The sequence below is a fragment of the Thermobia domestica genome, chromosome 11 (genome assembly GCF_964235325.1).
Source record: "Thermobia domestica chromosome 11, izTheDome1.hap1.1, whole genome shotgun sequence".
Classification (NCBI taxonomy): domain Eukaryota; kingdom Metazoa; phylum Arthropoda; class Insecta; order Zygentoma; family Lepismatidae; genus Thermobia; species Thermobia domestica.
Genome location: NC_137464.1, coordinates 144,168,841 through 144,188,381, shown reverse-complemented (window position 1 = coordinate 144,188,381; position 19,541 = coordinate 144,168,841). Strand labels below are relative to the sequence as shown.

The following is a 19,541-nucleotide window of genomic DNA, read 5'->3' as shown; positions in this document are numbered from 1 at the left end:
AATTTCTTGTTCAAATGTTACTCACTGGTACATAACTTGGTTGGTATAAAATTTATTTACTGTATTTGCTTCTTTAATGTCTTTAGACTTTACTTTCTGCATGCACTGTCAATTAAAATTTAATATAATTTTATTTGTGGTTGCAAAAGTACATAGAATTTACCTATTATTATAAATGGGTTTTAATGTAATATCAATATTGAATTTATGCGTTTGGACTGTGGCGATCATGACCTCAGTCCCCAAGAGAATTTCAATACACATGAGTTGAAAATAGTACTGCGGAAATGCTGGTAACCTTTATTAAGAATAACCGGAGATTCTTCCCCAGGAGAATTTCTCAACTCGGACTGCGTTTCTATCCTGTCCACCTACTGAAGTCATCAATGGCGTCTGTGTTCTGCAAAGGATATAATGAAAAGCTCTAAGCGACACAGACATTTTTCTGATAACTTGTAAAATGCCATTGTTTTGTCTATATTTCATGGAGTCTTATTGGTATTTATAGGTCAGATGACCTGACAGAACCACCGTTATTTTGAATCTGTAAACAATATACAGAATTTTTCTTACAGTAACTATTCCTTCTGTCTCTTTCTCTTTTTCAGAACGACACTTTTTATTCCATATCCTAATAATACACGGCAAACATCTTAAGTTTGTGCATCACTCTGATCCTAAAAATAAACAGTCATGCCAATAGATGTTGCTTCTCTGTCTGACTAGCTACTGGTTATTTCTACCTGAGCTATCGTTTGCTTGTATAAGGAAGTCCTTGATTGATTGTATAAGGACTCCAGGAGTGCTCCGTTGCTCGAATACCCCAGAATTTTTGTGGGCTGCTCAGCACCAACAAATAAAACAGAGAACAAATTTAAGAAAAAGAGAAAAAAAAGAAGAAGAAAAGGGAAGAAAAATTTCAGTTCGTTGCATTGTATGATACGCATTATTATTATACAATATTATTATGCGATTAAATTTTGCTGTGTTTAATTAAATTCATTTGCTTTTTCTCCACTTAAAATCTGTAAATGCAAAGGTTAGTGTTCAGAATATCTTGACGAATAGAATTAAAACCCTGATTACTCCTCCATGCTCTCGTTCAAAAAGAGTTTCCACTGCGAAGAAAAAAATAATACGAAAAAATTTTTAAATAGTTTTTCATTCAAAAATACCTTAAAGTCCATTTTCCAGTCAATTTTCAAAATTTTTGAAGACCCCCGGTCCACACTTCTGTACTGTATATTAGAGCGCACTTGCTGATTTTCAAAATCGGGCTTTCCTGATGGTTGGTGGGCAAACTCAGCAATAATAATAATAAGAAAAACGAGAACTAAATAAATATATTTTTTATATGCAAACAGTTAGAGCTTTTAGTTCAGCACGATTTTTTCGTATAGTGTAGAGCTGGCCGAAAGCTCATGCTCAAAAACTATTATCTTTTCACTACCATGTAAAACTTTCTTTATACTTTGTTTCACTACTCGTTTGTAATTTTAAAATCATTTATTTCCAAGGTACGGATTTAGAAGCAATCCACAGTTATGGTTGTCTGCAAAACCAAAGCTTGGAGAGCGACGAGTTACTATTACGCAAGTAACAGAATGGATAGAGAGAAAATTGTGTCTAGAATTTCAGGTAAGAAAATGTTTAATTAAAAGAATAAAAAGACTAATAATAAAACGTTTTCATCATCTGGTCTTTCGATAAATAAATATTATTGGGTTCAAAATTAAAATAGTGAGATAATTTTGAATCTAAACAAATTAAAAAATAAAGGAGTAATAAATGAGATTTATGAAAACACTTAACTTATTTTTACATAGCATTTCCACAATATCATACGAGCACGTTTGTTCCTGTTTTGATTCTGTTGTTTTTCTCAGAGACAATATAGAGAAAATGACTTTCGGTATATTCCAGTTCGGGTCAGTCCAGTTTGCGTTCAACTCAATTTTTGTCCGTTTAGTGATCACCCCTGATTGACAGCCAGGTAAGAATTCTCAGCTGTGATAAAATAGTCTAGTTTCCAATCAGACGGTGATTGATTTGATGAACGAAACCTTTGGAAAACAGAAATGACTTAACTGGTTTAGGTTCAATTAGTTTTAACAGTTAATAGAAATAAATTAACCAAGGTTGAAAGTATGGGTGATCACAGAACTGCGTAGCTTTTAAGCAGGATATTAAAGATTTCTCAGAGACAATAAAAATTACCTAAATTGCAGCAGATCAAAATTTTCTGATTGGAGAATGAAAAATATTATTTTTCTCATACTTTAGTGAGAATTTCGCATTTTGTATCTTTTTAGAATTTCGTTCTATATTTCGTCCTTATAATCCTGTCAATTTTCATTTGAATATAGCTTTTTCCCATCAATTAATTGTTCCGAAAGTTTATGTGAATTAAGTGACTCCTCATGTTCTAACGAAAATTATATTTTCAACAAAGAGAAAAAAAAACGTGTATATGTAACGATTTTTTGAACTCTAAAAGAAGAAATTTATTTATAATACCTACAATTTACTTTCTTCTTCTTCTTCTTCTTCTTCTTCTTATTATTATTATTATTATTATTATTATTATTATTATTATTATTATTAATATTACGCTGCTAGATTGCATTAACTCAGAATAAGATAAAATGACGATTTTTTAAAATTCTCTGAGCTAGAGAAGTTGTGAGAAAAGTTATAAATGTGGTAAAGAACCAAGGGAAGGACAATTAAGAAACTAATTACATCAACCTAATTTGCAGTGTGTATAATTATGCCAAAATATTAGTAAAAGGTGTATCTAAAATTCGGAAAGAGGAACATGAAGCTGGTAACTAACTATCCCAGATAAGAAACGACCGCGTTCTGAAGGATACAATTGTGATGTAGTTGATAAAAGTGTGATTCGAGATACCATTCAGAATTTCCATTTAGACTAGAGGAAAGTACCAACAGTACCAAAACTGCTAGTGGCCTTTAAAAAAAATCAGTTTTTCCATACATTACGATGTATGCTTCGTGATATGGGATTTAAGTGGAACAAGTGTATAGGAGAAAGATATTCAATATTCAAACATTGCAGTGTGGCGCGGAAGATATATCCAGTCAATCCGAATATTATAGGTCTCAGAAAAGAATGGGCGTCGGCAGGGGGGGTCGAAGGGGTCGGTCGACCCCACTGGAAATCTAGTTAATATTACCTTGATCTTGAAGTAGTCAAGAATATATATATATTGAACTTAGAATGAGTTTCCGGAGACAGGATCGTATGTTCCCTCCGTAGCACTTCACGATAATTCCTGTTTTCAAAATCTCAAACGTTGAAAGAATCAAGCAAGTTATCCTCAATCGTTCCCATAGAAAATGAAGAGCCACATCTTTTAATACTTCTGCAGTGGTTTCCTTTGTAAAGCAGAATAAAAGTGTTTCTCTGACTCAGTTGTCTGACCTTTGCAAGAATCGGAATAGTATGAGCATTTAACACATATTGATGATAAAAGTAACCCAAGAATTCTGTTTGTAAAGGCAATAATGTCACCGACTCCTCTGCACCTGTTTGCCCTCTGACTGTAGCAAGGTGAGCCTGAATGACCCCGCCTCCTTTTAAACCAAGAATCTTAATGGATTACAGAGAGGGGAAGGGGTCGAGAAGACAAAACTGCAAATAGAGCAGCAGGGACAGTGATTCTAATGCTGTCAAACATTTTCTTCCTTGTTCTTAGTAGCGTTCTGAGCAGAAAAAAATGAGCTTTTTTTTTTTTCCTATGAGACCCTGCGGTTTAAAAGTACAATGTTATTTTTAGCGGGAAGAGAAAGGTTTAGTTTTGCATAGTTGGTTGTGCGCAGTTATTGGAAATCCGTGTTTCTGGTGTGCCATATAGGCGGTTTTCGTTTTCAAAACTTCAAAGTTGATCGGGAGTGTCGGAAAGTGATAAATGTGTGTGGTTTTCGATCTCTGGTCTCTTTCAGAGTTTAGTGGGTGTTTTCCCCTTAGTTTATAATTTATTTAATATTTCATGTGTAGGTGAGTGAATTAGAAAGAATTGCTTTTTAGAAATTAATCATGCATAAGCATGAGCAAATGAAACTCGATCTTTTTCTAAAACAGCAAGTGTCCTCAAAATTGGAAAACACCAAATGTGATATTCTGTGTGTTGAAAATCTGAGCGAAGAAAAAGAGTTACCGGAGGGCAATATCGTTAGCGTACCTTCTCCTCAAATGTGTTAGTGTACTTTGTGCAACTTTATTAGGTGGGGAGACGTCCTGTGACCCAAAAGACATTGGCAATTATGTAGACTTAAATTTGCAGTCAAGTTTGTCGGACATTGGTCGATATGAAATATTGATGTCGCCGTGGCACCCGATCGAAACATATGATTTTAAACAAGATGTTATGCCAGGAAAACGCCCCTTTTTTTGTATAAGTGGTTTGTTGAATTTCCGTGGCTAGCATATTCTAGAAAGTTGCGAGGGGGATTGTGCAAGCAGTGTGTTCTTTTTCGATCTCTGGTATAAAGGGGATTGCAAGGATCTTTTATACTAACACCGTTTAGAAAATACAGTGATTTTTTTGCATCTGCTCGACAACACAAACAATCTGAATGGCATCGGGTGTCCACAGAACGTGCTCAGTTATTTTCGAATGTTATGTCTACGAAAAGTTTGCCCATTGATTTGAAAATTGATGAAGCGACTCGGAAGCAAGTTGAGGAAAACCGAAAAAAAAAAAAAACTGTCATCAATCATTGAGACAGTTGTCTTTTGTGCGACACATGATTTGTCTTTACGAGGAAAGAATATTAAATCGCAATTTCTACGATCTTCTCCAATTTAAAGTAGATTCAGGAGATATAACATTAAAGCAACACTTTGAAACTGCTGCTCAAAATGCAAAATACTTATCTGTGCAGACTCAAAATGAATTGATATCAGTTGCAGGCAACACTTTATATGAACAGTATATAAAGCCTAAAATTATTTCTTCCCACTATTATAGTGTGTTTACAGATGAGACAACTGATATTGGGGGTGTAGAACAATTGTCTCTAGGTATTCGGTTTTATGACACTGAAAATCAGATGCAAGAAGATTTCGTAGGTTTCATTCCACTAGGAGAGTTAAACGCCGCATATATTGCTAGAATAATTCTAAAAGCATTGGAAGAACGTGGATTATCTCAGTGTGAACTTGTAGGGCAGGGTTTCGATGGTTGTTCCACCATGGCTGGATGTAGTAACGTTGTACAGAGCATTATCAGACGACAATTCCCAAAAGCGCTTTTTTTTTTTTTTTTTAAACCATTGTGCATCACACAAGCTTAATCTTGTCGTTAATAAACTATGTTCCGTTTCTTACATACGAAACATAGTGGATACTATCAAAGAAATCACAATTTTCTTTCGCGAGAACCCATTAAGAAGAAAAAATATTCCAAATATCCCACTTCTTTCTGAAACCCGCTGGACTTCCAAATACAGCAACATCAGAAAATTTTCTGACCATTTCATAGAAATAGTGTGTGCGTTAGAAGAACTGTCAATAAATTCTACAGTTTCTGAAACTAAAAGCAATGCTTATCGTCTTTTTTGTGCAGGAACAACAGGACCCTTTATTGTTTCTTTGTCAGTTATCAGTCAATATTCCTCATACCTTGAGCCAGTAGCATAAATTTTGCAAGGAGTTCAGTTGAACTTAATGGCGGCAAAATCACACATTTCGGAGTTGATTTGTATGTTCAAAGAACAGAGAGATACAGCTAAAGTTACATTTTATTCGATCTTGGAAAAGTGTATTCGTGTTGCTGATGAACTGAATATTCAGCTGTCAGTTCCCAGACTTGCATCTCGACAAGTTCATCTTGCTAATCTTCCATACACAAATGCGGAAGAATATTATCGGCGAACCATATTTATACCGTACATAGATTCTTTGTTACAGTCGCTAAATAATAGATTTTCGGAAGAACATAGTCCAGGCTTTTCACTCTTCACACTGCATCCCCGTGAAATAAAAAAACCTCTAAACTACAATTCATGAAGATGATGGATGAAATAAATGAAATTTGTGAATTTGACAATTTCCTTCCTTAAGCTGAATGCTGGTACGATTTATGGAAACACAGAAATCTAGATGCAGACAGTTTAGAGAAACTCTCTTTTTGATTTGATGGATCACGCCACATTTTATCCGGCAATAAAGCAAGGAATACAAGTAATGGTTACCCTCCCCGTTATAACATGTAGTGTTGAGAGAAGTTTTAGCACCCTAAGACGTGTAAAAACGTGGTTAAGATCAACTATCTCTGAAGAAAGATTGACAGGATTGTGTATGATGAGTCTCCGTCGGGAACTTATAAATAAAAATAAAACACATTTCATATCAGACGTGTTGGATGCTTTTGGGAAAGAACCAAGGCGTATGCAATTCTTGTTCAAAAAGTAGACCCATATGACAAGTAATAATGTTTATCTATATATAGAGATTTTTTATGTGCACTTTCCTTTATATTGTGTGTTCGCTTTTTTTTTTTTTTTATTTATAAATATAATTTGATTGTTCTGCGTTTTGTAAAGTGGTTACGGAAGAAAGAAAGATTTTGTGCATTTTGTGTGAACTTTATGAAACAAGACAAGGAATTATTTCTACCTGGTGGCTTAGTTATTTACAAACACGAAGATGATGACGATTTTATCTTATAAAATCTGCTCTTTTCCTGTTTGGTAAGTAAAACCGTAATATTTTCGTAAATACATTTTTGCATGTGTTATTATTTTTTTTAATTTCTATTTATGTGAAATGATTAGGTTCTGATTTTCATGCACAAAAAATATTTTCTTGTATTTATCGAGATCCCGAGACTGCTGTTGTCGTTGTTGCATGACTTCGCAAAGGACTGATAAACAAACATCAAGAAACACAGTACTGTTATAAAGTTTTCCTTTTTGGGTTGGTTTATTCTGAGTTTAGTGTCCCTTACAGCCCCGAGGGTGAGATGTGGATCTAAAGCTTCATATGGAATGCAAACTTCATGAGCTCAACTTCTGCCGGGAATCTAATTCGAATCTCCCACACCAAAGGCACGTACGGTAACAACATAGTCACGAACATGCATTCTCGCTCTCTCTCTCTCTCTCTCTCTCTCCTTGATTCTTTCAACGTTTGAGATGTTGTAAACAGGAATTATTATGAAGTATTAAGGAGGGAACATACGATTCTGTCTTCGGAAAGTTCTTCTAAAGCCAACATAATATATGTACTTGCATTACTTCCTAATTATAATATTGTGATTTTCTTTAATATATATATATTATTAGCATTTGTTCTTGACCCCCCTGCGAAAGTTTCTGGCAACGCCCATCCAGAAAAGGAGCATAGTGTACATTGACGAATCGTGAGTGAACAATAATTTGACATTTAATAAATGTTGACTAAGCGAAGTGTTGTTCCAGGGAGTGTTGACCAGCATCAGGTCCTCTAACTGTTAATGCTGTTGGTACTTAGTGCTCGATAGCAAAGTAGTTTCATTGATGGAACAACTTTAATATTTAGAGGAGGAAAAGCGACTAGAGATTATCATGAACAAATGAATCTAAAAATTTTGAGAAATGGGTGAATGAAAAACTCCTATCTGACCTGCTGAAATAAAGTGTCATTGTTATAGGGCAATGCTCTCTACCACAATGTTCAAGCGAATAAAACTCCTTCGAAGTATGGTGTAAAACAAGTGATGATAGAGTGGCTTCAATATAATCAAGTGTCGTTCTCCCATGATATGAAAAATTTCGAATTATTTCAGTAGGTGGAATAACTCCACATCTAAAACTGTATTAGTGAATAATAAATAAAAATGTTAATGTATCTACAAAAGATTTAGAAAATAAATTTATTATTCTAAAAAACATTACCATCAGTGAATTACTCATTTATTACTTATATGTTTATTTATACATATTTCTGGGTCTTACCGGCATCTACATCCTTAAGTCCGTTATCTATGAGGGATGACGTCCTTTGACGAACACACAATCCGAGGAAGTGGAAGGAAAATAGGTGCGTGGGATCTGTATGTTAGATACTATTCCGATATTTGCCTGGTGTCAATTAAGAAAACCCCGGAAAACCTCACTAGGACGGGTGACCTGAAATGGCTATTACACTTTGTCGACCGAGTGTCCCCATCGGAAATCGAATCCGGAACCGCTTTCACGAAAGGCGAGAGCGTTAGCGACTATGCTACGCGAGATCATGAATTACTCATTTAGTAGTTGAATCTGGTACTGAATGGTATCTGAGCGAGAAATTAGAGCTGGTATTCTTTAAGTATTTTGACAAATTACATAGCACAGGTGAAACTTCTCAATAACATTTTTTGTTCATTGATTTTTAGTGTTTCTTTTCAATTAAATTTAAAGTTGCAATTAAATCGTCACAATAATTCTAAATCTGCAAATTGCATACTAGCGACATCTGTTATCGTTTCAGTGAGACTGTGCACTATTAGGAATTAGCGTTACGTACAGACTGAGACGGTTCCTTTTTGTAGTAATGATTAACTACATCAACGAACTTTGCTCAAGAAAGTGAATTCAGCGAACGGCAAAAATAATTTCCAAAAGGGTTATTGCCAGCTTTAGACAAAAAGGGCTTTACACCTGGCTTTTCTTTATTTTAACTAAGTTAGCTTATCGAGATTGAAAATATAAACAGAAATTGAAGAAATAAAAACTCTCATCTAACGTCTACTATAATAATAATAATAATAATAATAATAAGTATACTAACCATTTCGTCATTCATTTCTTTTTTGTTCCTTGAATTGTGATCTTTAGAAGGAAATTTAGATACAAGACTGGTCACCCTGTATAAAGTCTTCACAGCCGGTAGTGTATGGGGAAACTCAGCTGGCAGGGTCGCCAAGATCGAATTGCGTAGCCTTGCAATCTTCTATGAAACAGTCTTTACCTAAGTTGTTTTTAATTACTGTATTTGTCAATGTTTCTTTTAAACAGAAAATGCGACACATTCTTGTGAATATTCCTTTTCGTTTTCTGAAGCACGACTGAAAGATTGATAAAGGCTCCTGTAACTTTGCCATACCCCTTCCACTGTTCGCAGTAATGAAGCTAGGCAACGAAAGTTCAAAGATTTTCCAATGTGTAGAATTTAGGACTGCAACTCGACTAGATGGTGCTCAAGTTCTCTTTGATTCTTAGCGAAAGAGTGATATAAACTATACAGTTCATCAAAAAATATGTGAAGGTAGTTTATTCCGGCTAGATAATTTACTCTATCTTGTGCTGCTAGTTCCAATCGATGACTTCAACAAAGCCACAGCACTAGATTTGGGTATCTTTTTCCTTTTTAAGATAGGTGTGACGCTTCCCTTTCTGGCAATGTATTTGATGTCCCATCGCTTGCAAAACACACAAATTGCGAAGCAAATATTTGTGAGATAAACTATTGTTCTCTGAGCAAATTAACAATTTGTCCACTATTTCAGATAATATTTTGTTCTCTAATTCAGTCACATCGAGGAGAAATGTTACATATTCGCTAATTATTTTTTGCTTACTTTTGACTCCGATGCACTCTCTTAAACATACAACTAGAATGTTATGATTAGATATAGAAATGAAGCCATCAATTAGGACCGATATTTTCGGTTCATCTTTAGTATGAACAAAATAATGTATCACCAGCTTGTCACATAGAAAGGCGTGGCCTACAGCCACTAAATTCGTAGGCAATTAGATCTTGTAAAGATCTGTATGCAGAAGCTTTTTCTTTTTACTAAAAAAATATCGGCTTGGTAGAAAATTATGGGGATCAAAATGTATACCTGAAAGGAGATTATAAATATCTAGGACACCGAATATTAGAGTCAGATTCAGTTTTCGAGGTCGCTGAGATGAATAGTAACACTCGACTCCTTTCTAGTTAAACTTCTATCGGCATGGTGGGCTGCGTTGGGTAAGGGTGAGGTGGGGAGCTGAAAAATAAAATGTCCAAAGTCCCTATGATATAGTGTCAAATTCGTAGTTTTCGAGATTGTGAAATTAATAGTGACACTCTCCACTCCGTTCAAGTCCAAGTTTAACCACATCGTCATGTAGGTTGTGGTGTAACATTTATTTATTTATTTAACCCTCAGTAGAGAAAAAATCGTTTCATATAAAGAGGGTTTACATAGAATTCCACATATCATCAAGATATACCTGGTAAATATACACATAAATAAGATAAAACCTGATTACAAACTTATCTAAACTGATTACAGCCAAAATCGCTGATTTTAATACAAGAGGTGCCTTAAGATTACTGATATCCGACGATTCTCTGGCTCCTTCGAGTGAGGAAACTTTTGTTAGTCTACAAAACAAACATCCGTCTCCCTCCAGAGTTTTAGAAATGCCGGAGCAACCAGAGTGCTTGACATCTTCTCTCCTTGTAAATGAAGACATGATATCAAGAGCAATCCATAATTTTAAGAGTGGCTCCGCTTCAGGAATCGATGGCTTATCCCTTCAACACCTGAAAGACTTAATTTCTAAATCTACAGAAGCATCAGCGTCTGTTTTACTAGGCGAAATCACGAAATTGGTTAACATCATTTTAAATGGAAACGTAAATCAAGACGTGTGGAAATACCTTTTTGGAGCGAATTTGTGTGCATTACGAAGAAAGGATGGCGGAATCAGACCTATAGCAGTTGGATGTGTTTTTCGAAGACTAGCATCCAAGATAGCTGTTTCGCTCGTTTACAACCAATGCTCTCAATACTTACAACTACACCAACTGGGGTTTGCAACTAAAAAAGGTAATGAAGCTATTATACATACCACACGGACATACATAAGGAGAAATGAAAACGCAAACAAAGTAATCTTAAAAATCGATTACAACAATGCCTTTAATCCGTTGGAAAGAGACTCAATGCTAAAAAAAAAGTGAAATCTTTTATGCTACATTTGTATTTTGGGAGGGGGGGGGAGAAGCTATGTTTATCCATCAATATTATTTTATGGAGAAAGAACTATCTCATCACAAGTAGGATGCCAACAGGGAGATCCTGCAGGTCCAATGTTGTTTAGTTTGGCTATTCATCCGATAGTCCAAGAGCTTTGTTCTGGACTGAACCCCTTTTATCTGGATGATGGAACCCTAGGAGGATCGCCGAATATAGTCATAGAGGACATGAAGCATTTAATTACAGAATCTAAGAAAATTGGGCTAGAAGTGAATCCATCGAAATGTGAACTCTATTACACATCGGGTAAAATAGACACAGACGTAGAAATCCAATTTAAAGAGATGTTGCCAGGCATACGTATTTTACAACCAGATGAATTATCGTTATTAGGGTCTCCGCTCCACGAAGAAGGGTATGATCTCCATTTCGAGAAACATATGAATAGTTTCAAATTAATAACTGAGGAACTAAAAAGTTGACCAAATCACATAGCTTATTTTCTTCTCAAAAATTGCTTCGGCATTCCAAAGCTAACGTACTTTTTAAGAAGTATTCCAACATGAAAAAGACCATCTAAAGCTTTACAGATAGATAATTACTTGAAAATGGCATTACAGCTAATAATTAACTATTCCCTAAACGAAACCCAATGGACACAAGCAAGCCTTCCAGTTCGCTTAGGAGGTCTAAACACACGGAAAGCATCGGACTTGAGCCTACCAGCCCTCCTTTCTTCTTGCCATGGGGTGCGTCCACTTGTCTCCAATATTTTAAATAGTTCAGTTGACAACGTGGATATACATCACATGGATGAGGCTGTGGAAATTTGGAAGGGGATCTACAACAGTAAAATTCCTGAGACAAAAGAATTACAAAAAAGTTGGGATGCAATATTATTACAGGAAGTAATAGATAATGAAGTAATTCCTGAAAGCATAATTGACACTGTGCGTATGAAAGTCTTACAGAAAAAAAGGGACCGGTGCTTGGTTGCAAGCCACGCCATCTAAAACAATTGGTACCTTTTTAGAGTTTTTGTGTAGCTTTTCGTCTGGGGGTAAATATCTGCCATACATTTACTTGTACATGCCAAAGCAGAATGGATGAAAAAGGGTTATACGCACTAAGTTGTACTAAAAGTGGAGGAAGATTAGTACGTCATGGTGAATTGAACAATATAATAAAACGAACACTAGCAGGCATTGATTTTCCAAGCATTTTGGAGCCACCAGGAATGTTTCGAGAAGACGGAAAGCGGCCAGATGGAATTACCCTAACTCCATTAAAAATGAGTCAACGGTTGATATGGGATGTCACATGCGTCGATACCTTTGCACCATCTTATTTGCCATCAACACAAAACGAACCATGTAGTGCAGCTGAAGTGGCCTGCAAGAGAAAACACTCCAAGTATTCCAAACTGAAAGAAGAGCATCTTTTCGTTGCTTTTGCAACTGAAACTATGGGGGTTTTCAGCAAAGAAGCTCACACATTTTTGAAAGAACTGGGTTCCAATTTGATTACTAAATCAGGCGACGCCAGAAGCCAACAATATTTAGTACAACGCATTAGCCAAACTTTACAAAGAGGCAATGCGATTAGCATTTTAAGTTCCTTCCCTTCACACAAGTTAGAAGAAATCTTTTACCTTAATTAAACATAAACATATTTCGAATTAAAATACACATAAATATCCGTAATATACACATCAAAACAACTGAAAATACAAAAATTAAATGCAAAAAACTAAAAAGTTCTAACCTACAGAAGAACAAAAAGTAACGCAAAATAAATTAAAATAACATAAATATTGAAGTCTGTGCGTATTAATACATACACTTTCTAATACTCAGAGCTACATATTGTGTGTCATGTAAGTACAATTTTTACATGCTCCTTAAGTAAATGTAGATGTTTGTCAAACGAGAGGCCAAAAATCCAAATCCTTGTATTTACAAACGGGAGACTGACCGATATTAGTCCAAAATGACGATATTAATGCTGAATCCGTAGTTTTCGGGATCGCTAAGCTGATTGGTAACAAACTTGATAACATTTGAGTCCAAATTTAGGCAAGAAGGAACAGGCAGCTAATTCGGAAACTGACAGTGGCGTCGCCAATATTTCACTCATATTGAGAAGGACAAGGGCGGAAGGCGTTGCTATTAGTGATTTATTGCACTCATATTAACAGGGTACCGTTGAAAGTGCTACTCTTTGTTGTTTATTTATTGCGGTGTTACTCTTCTTTATTTATATATTTCATTCCTTTCTTTACCTTCAAATATAATTTATTGCATAAACCGTATTCTCCTCGTGCGAAGAACGGGTATTTCAGCTAGTAATACACTGTTTACAAGACGACGTCTCGCTTCTGTAGCAATGTGTATAGAACTTCAGCACATGAATGACCACTTCGTAAAATTCGTTCACTTGTAATCCGTTCAGTTATTGTAAATCAATATCGAAAGGTAAGTCTATAAATGGCCTACCGTTCTTAGTAATGTTATAAACAGTTCTAAACACACGAGTTGTACTGCTGTATTCTTGGTTGTTTTGTCTGAATATTGAAATTTTCAGTCTTTCCTTTCAAATTAAATACAATTTTTTCCACAATAAATATGGACCTCACTGTTTTTGTGTTTTAATATCTATTTCCATAAGGACTGTCGTTGCTGTTGTGCAGTATATCCGAACAGAGCAATTTAAGATGTGTTCCAAACGTGGGATATCTTAAAACCTTTGGTTATATTATCACTTAAAGTTTCTATTAAACCACATGTTTTACAACCCAATTTACTACTGTTTACAATAAGCCGGGCACAGTTTTCGCATTTAGTAGAAATATTTGGTGATCCCAACAAGCAGGATACTCATTTCCTCGGTTTTCAGAAGCAAGAAACGATTCTTCAGTTACACTGGGTGTTACTGAAACTTCTGGAATAGTCTTGTCACAATCCGCGAAATATACGGCAATCGGTATCATAGTACTATCAGTTGCCGTCTTTTTAGGCGAAAGGTATTTGAATAAAGTTTCATGAGGTGATCGCTTGTGTTTATTATTTTCACGGTTGATACTAACTTCCTCATTGTTCTTAACCAACGAAGTAGGTTTATTTGTTTTTAAATACTAATACGTGTTTCCAGTATCAAATAATCTGTACTGATTTATAGTCCTAAGGACTTCAAGCAGTCTACAAGATTTCAGTTAAAATGACAAAATTAGACAGAGCTATGTCTAATACGTCATGCTCAGTTCGCGCTTATGTAAGAATTAGATCTTACCCAATACCATTAATAAGTCACAATTTTTATCTACTTTTGCAGAGATAGCACTCTACGATCCTTATATGTTACCGAGTTACTTAACACGTATTTCTCATTTATACATCGTGTTTGTCTTGCTACTCTTAATCATTATTTTACCTCTTGGTTTTCAGTGAATACCGGTATTTCAACTCCAGTTGTTAAATTGTTCTTCTATTTATTTGTCATCTGTTATTCCACAAAGTGAAGGCTAAAATTAGTATTCCGGTTAAGTAGACTACACATTTTTGTTCGTCCTATAATATTGTGTTTGTATGTCATATGCAATGCTGCACGTTATATTCAGAGAACTGGAACAATGCACAGTGTGTATATATAATACAATATTTAAACAATATATTGAAAGCTACCTCAGATCATAGATATGCTTAATTGCTTCACCACAAGTGAATGTTCTTTTCCCATGGGTAGCGAATGAAAATTATACAGTTTTTGCCGTAGTGACTACTTCACAATGGAAGAAATATATTGTTTATATATAAACAAATAACTGTACTAACCAATGTTTTATAAGCCATTGTTTAAAGAATACCATTATTTAAAGAATATCCATGTTACTAAACTTTAGAATACTATTTTTATTTATTTATTCATTTATTTATTTATTTTTGAGTGTGTGTCAGTCAGTCAGTCAAGTCCTGAATTTGATAGCCATAGTTAGTCTTTTTCAGCTGTCAATCGCAGCCTAATGGCAGACAACTCTGCTTCTACCTTCGAACTTGTAAGTTTGTCGCAGCAGTATTGATCTTTTGAAAGAGTCAACGCGTCACGAAATTAATCTACAGTATAATTACGTTTGCATACCCCTGTCAAGTGAAACGTGCCGAGATGCAAAAAAAGGTAATCAGAGATAGGGGTACGACGATCGAAATTCTCCTGTGTTAGGGTTTTGCATATCCCCGCATAGCTCCCACTTCGAGCACTGGAATTACAGCAATCGTATGAAGAAAAGCGTTCGTTACTAATTATTGTCTACGATGAATACCTTAATTGACTGCCCTATATAATGAAATTCAGGTTTTTAATTAAAGTCTTTTGTTCTCATTTATCTGAGTATCCCTGTCTAGTAGTATATAAATCTTAGTGGATGTAATTCTTCAGGTATTTACAATATGGCGATTATTTTAAAGAATAGTGTCGTGAGCTTTTATGTATGCTAAAAGTGGAATATAACGTAGAAGTGGTTTCAAAATTTTATAATATACTGATAAATCTCAGTAAAAATTTAATGTGACACAAATAAAAATATAACGTTATTCGTAGTATTTCAACAGTTTTCTTCAATATCCATGCATTTATTCTACCAATATGCGTAGTTTTATTGATATACTAAATGTTTTCCATTAACTATAAAAGACGTAAATTTTATATTAAATAAAACAAAAGAAATTTTGAAATAATTAAGGTAATTTGTTTAAATCCATTAATAGTGTATTTTTTATTGGCGTTGGTCTTACAAGGTATATTCGCGAAGTGTCCCCTCGGGATTCGTGTAAAATTGATTTAAATGCAAAGTTCTCCGTGGCGCAATGTGTATTGCACTAATTTCAGCGGCCCTTACGGGTAATTTACATATTTATGGGCCTTCATATATCCGGAATTTAGTCAACCACTACTATAAAGCTCGGTCATAAAATTGATTTTAGTTTCTTTAGATATAATTGGACATGAATGTAGGTATATGCAAAACAAATTGGATCAAGTGTTGCTTCTCTGACACGTGTTAACCATCCCGGCCGCCATCTTCGATCGCCATATTGGATTCAGCTTTTGGTTTTTCAAATGGGAATAGGTGCATGTGATACATCAAATTCGTATAAACTTTTCGCGGAAATTCATTGGTGTAGTTAATTGTAACGTAGCTTGTACCATTTTCAAGGTATTGCATGTTAAATGTTAGGCACTTCACGAATGTTGAACCAAATAGAAAATTATGCAGTTCCCCGTGTATATATGTAATCTTTTAAACGATTTATTGTTGACGAAAGATTCTCTGAACGTAAATACATACATATACACAGACATAAATACGGAAATGGTAGGTCTACACCAAAAACTAGTCGTATCTGGATTTACATTAGACATTTTAACGTAATAGAATACTTACTTGTTATGGTATAACTTGAAAGAAATAACAATCACTCACAGAAATGTAATAAGATTATAACACCAATGTTGTAAAGAGTTTGTCTATACCTACAGTCAGTGGCGTATTTACGATTTTGTTTCGGGGGCTTTGCTAACTTTATTTCTGGAAATGTGAAAATTCTGCAACATATTTCATTTACTTTAAGATAGTAAATAAAATTTAGGGGCGGCTTAAGCCCGGAATCCCCCTCTTAAATACGCTACTGCGTACAGTTTTTTTGTAGTTAGAAATTGTTTCGATTTGTCAACATCGTTACCATAACTCATATTACCCTAAAATGTCTATTCGCGAAGTGCCTGGAAGGATTTAATATGCAATATCTTCCAAACGGTACAAGCTACGGTAAAATTAACTTCAAAAGTGGATTTCCGAGAAAATTCTACATGAATTTGATATATCACTTGCACCCATTCCCATTTGAAAAACCGAAAGTTAAATCCAATATGGCGCATCCAGGATAGCGGTCGGGGTGAGTAACATGAGTCAAAGAAGCCATATTTGATCCATTTTATTTTGCACATACCCACATTCATGTCCATTTACATCTAACGAAACTAAAGTCAATTTTTGTCCCAGCGTTATAGTAGTATATGAATTCCAGATATATGATGGCACATAAATATGCAAATTACCCGTATGGGCCACTAAAATTAGTACAATACACATTGGGCCGCTGAGAACTTTGGATTTAAATCAATTTTACACGAATCCCGAGGGGACACTTCGCGAATGTACCGTGTTAGTCGTTTTCCAGACAAGCAAAGTCAAGCATGTAAACATCTCAAGTAAAAATGTAAGCTTTCTTGCTTTAGGTACCCAAAAAAGTTCCGTCGGATTTTCACTCTACAAATTGAAAAGCAATAAAATCATGAAATAAGAATTATGTGCAAAATTATAAATAGTTGTCTCAGCAGCAGTAACACATGTACGATGCTCAGGCAGACTATATATCCATTTCCATAGTCGTAGAAATCAGAAGAATGTGAATCTGAAAAGGTTATCAGTACATTGTGCACTTTGTCTATATATCGGGACAGTTGTCTCTGCACAAGTTTATGTGCCAATTGGCAAGTGGTAATTCGACGATGCGGGAAGTGCATTAGTATTTCCTAACCGAATCGGATAGTGGTGTCACTGGTAACCTTGATAACATGTGGTCTTGTATTGTTCTAAACCAGAATAACACTTTTGCGATTCACAAGCATCTTACATTTTCAAATTCTGTGAGTACACAGTTGCGTTGATAGTCTGGTGAGGCGGCAGCAGTTTATGATCGACAATACCACGCGTTGCCCATCAAACATAGAGCACAACCTTCTGTGCATGTAGTGATAGTTTTAGTTATCTAACAGTGGGATGTGGTACCAAGGTACCAACCAACGATATCAGTGACGAGTAGCATATTAAAGAACTCACTTCTCATCACACGTCACCACGAACAGATCCTTTACCTGACGAGAGAAGAACTTGAGGTTCCCATGTTTAATCTGCGCGCACTGACATGCTGATTTAGCTGTGGCTACCGCAGCCAGCGCTAAGTCGTTTCCTTTCTCTTTCTTCTAACTTCGAAACAAAAGGTATAGGTAGCGCATACTACCCTCCACCACTGAAAATTTGACAGAACTTTTTTTGGATACCTGTTACAACATTTTTTTTTTTATGCAGGTCCTTAATGGTAGATTGTGCTCAATTTTATTTTTTGTGACCTCTCATAAACCATGAAACTTGTAAACTAATATATATATATATATATATGTATCTTTTTTAGAAAGTATTTGTTCTTCCAAATATGGACGATCTTGTGATTCCGGGAATGACGAGCCATTTGCCCGAGTGAGTTTCATTAGTGATATTTTTCTTGATACTGTTTATAATTAAAATGCCACGGACAAATTTCAGCGTAAGACATGGTAAACCAGAAATTTTCTTGGCACTCTTGTGAGAATTATACTTCGTGTTTTACAGGAAAATAAAATAGGAAGTGATATAACTGAAGGCTGTCTCTGGACATTATATTGAAGAATATTATATTTTAAATTTTATATCAAAATTTAGCATTTGTGTCGAAATCCAGCAACAGTTTTATGAAAGCTGTGCATTTTTCACCTAAATAAATAAAGAAAGAAATGTTTGTTTTAGAATTATATATTAAATGTATAAAATCGATTTACTTTAGGCAGATCTTTTCCTTTGTTCTAAAATAAGGTTTATAAAATGTGACATTGTGTGTATGTGGTGGATACTGGTTACCAGTTGTGTGTTTACTTACTTGTAGTGAGTTAAATGTCAGTTACTTTCAGTGCAATAAAATATAAGATTTGAAGTGTATGCTTTCTGGTAAATAAAACTTCATATATTTTTTTAATGTTAACAAAGGAGTAAGATTATGATTGAATGTTTATTTTGTTGTCTCTTTCGTATTTGCTGCTACAATGTTATAATGTAATTATACACAGTAATATTGTCTAGTTTCTTTAGTAATTTGTAGCCAAATATAAATAATCTTCAAGGCTGATTTCTTTTATGTAAATATGTTAATAATTGTTACACAACTAAATTTGTTGATCGTGCTTATAAAAGTTATCCTGTCCATTAATGTTGTTGTTATTCCTCAGTTTGTTCCAAACTTGAAGTCTTGGAGACTAATAAAATATGAAGCACCAAGTTAACTGTTATATTTTAGGGTGTATTTATGTTTTCTAATTAGAAATAAACCGTTGACTACTGCCAGATTAGTTGGAAAAATCAATTAAAAATTTAACGGATTATAACTAAATATTAATGCAATGGAAAAGTACGTGATTAATAAAAATTAATCTCAGAAAAATAACAGTCAAAATTTAGATTAACTTCAAAGAGAATCGACTAAAATTAAAAACAGCAAATTTTATTGCAATACGAATTGTCTTGAGTTAAGAAATTTAGGATAAAATTTTATAGTTAATATTATGGACATGGGAAAGTTACTACAGTGAAATCTGTCGACCTTGGCCACCATCGGTTCCATCGAAAAGTGGCCAACTTAGACAGGTGGCCAACGTACAGAAAACAAGTGTGATTGCTGTATTTTTAGAATAGGATTTCTAGTATTACTTGAT

At 34.7% G+C, this 19,541-nt stretch overlaps 1 long non-coding RNA gene across 1 annotated transcript; it reads left to right on the top strand.

Moving 5' to 3' along the window:
- The first annotated feature begins 227 nt into the window (after positions 1–227).
- On the top strand, positions 228–19,175 carry LOC145664468 (uncharacterized). Its single transcript, XR_014127444.1, has 2 exons — positions 228–1,638; positions 18,212–19,175. It is a non-coding gene; the product is annotated as an uncharacterized LOC145664468 (long non-coding RNA).
- The last annotated feature ends 366 nt before the right edge of the window (positions 19,176–19,541 follow it).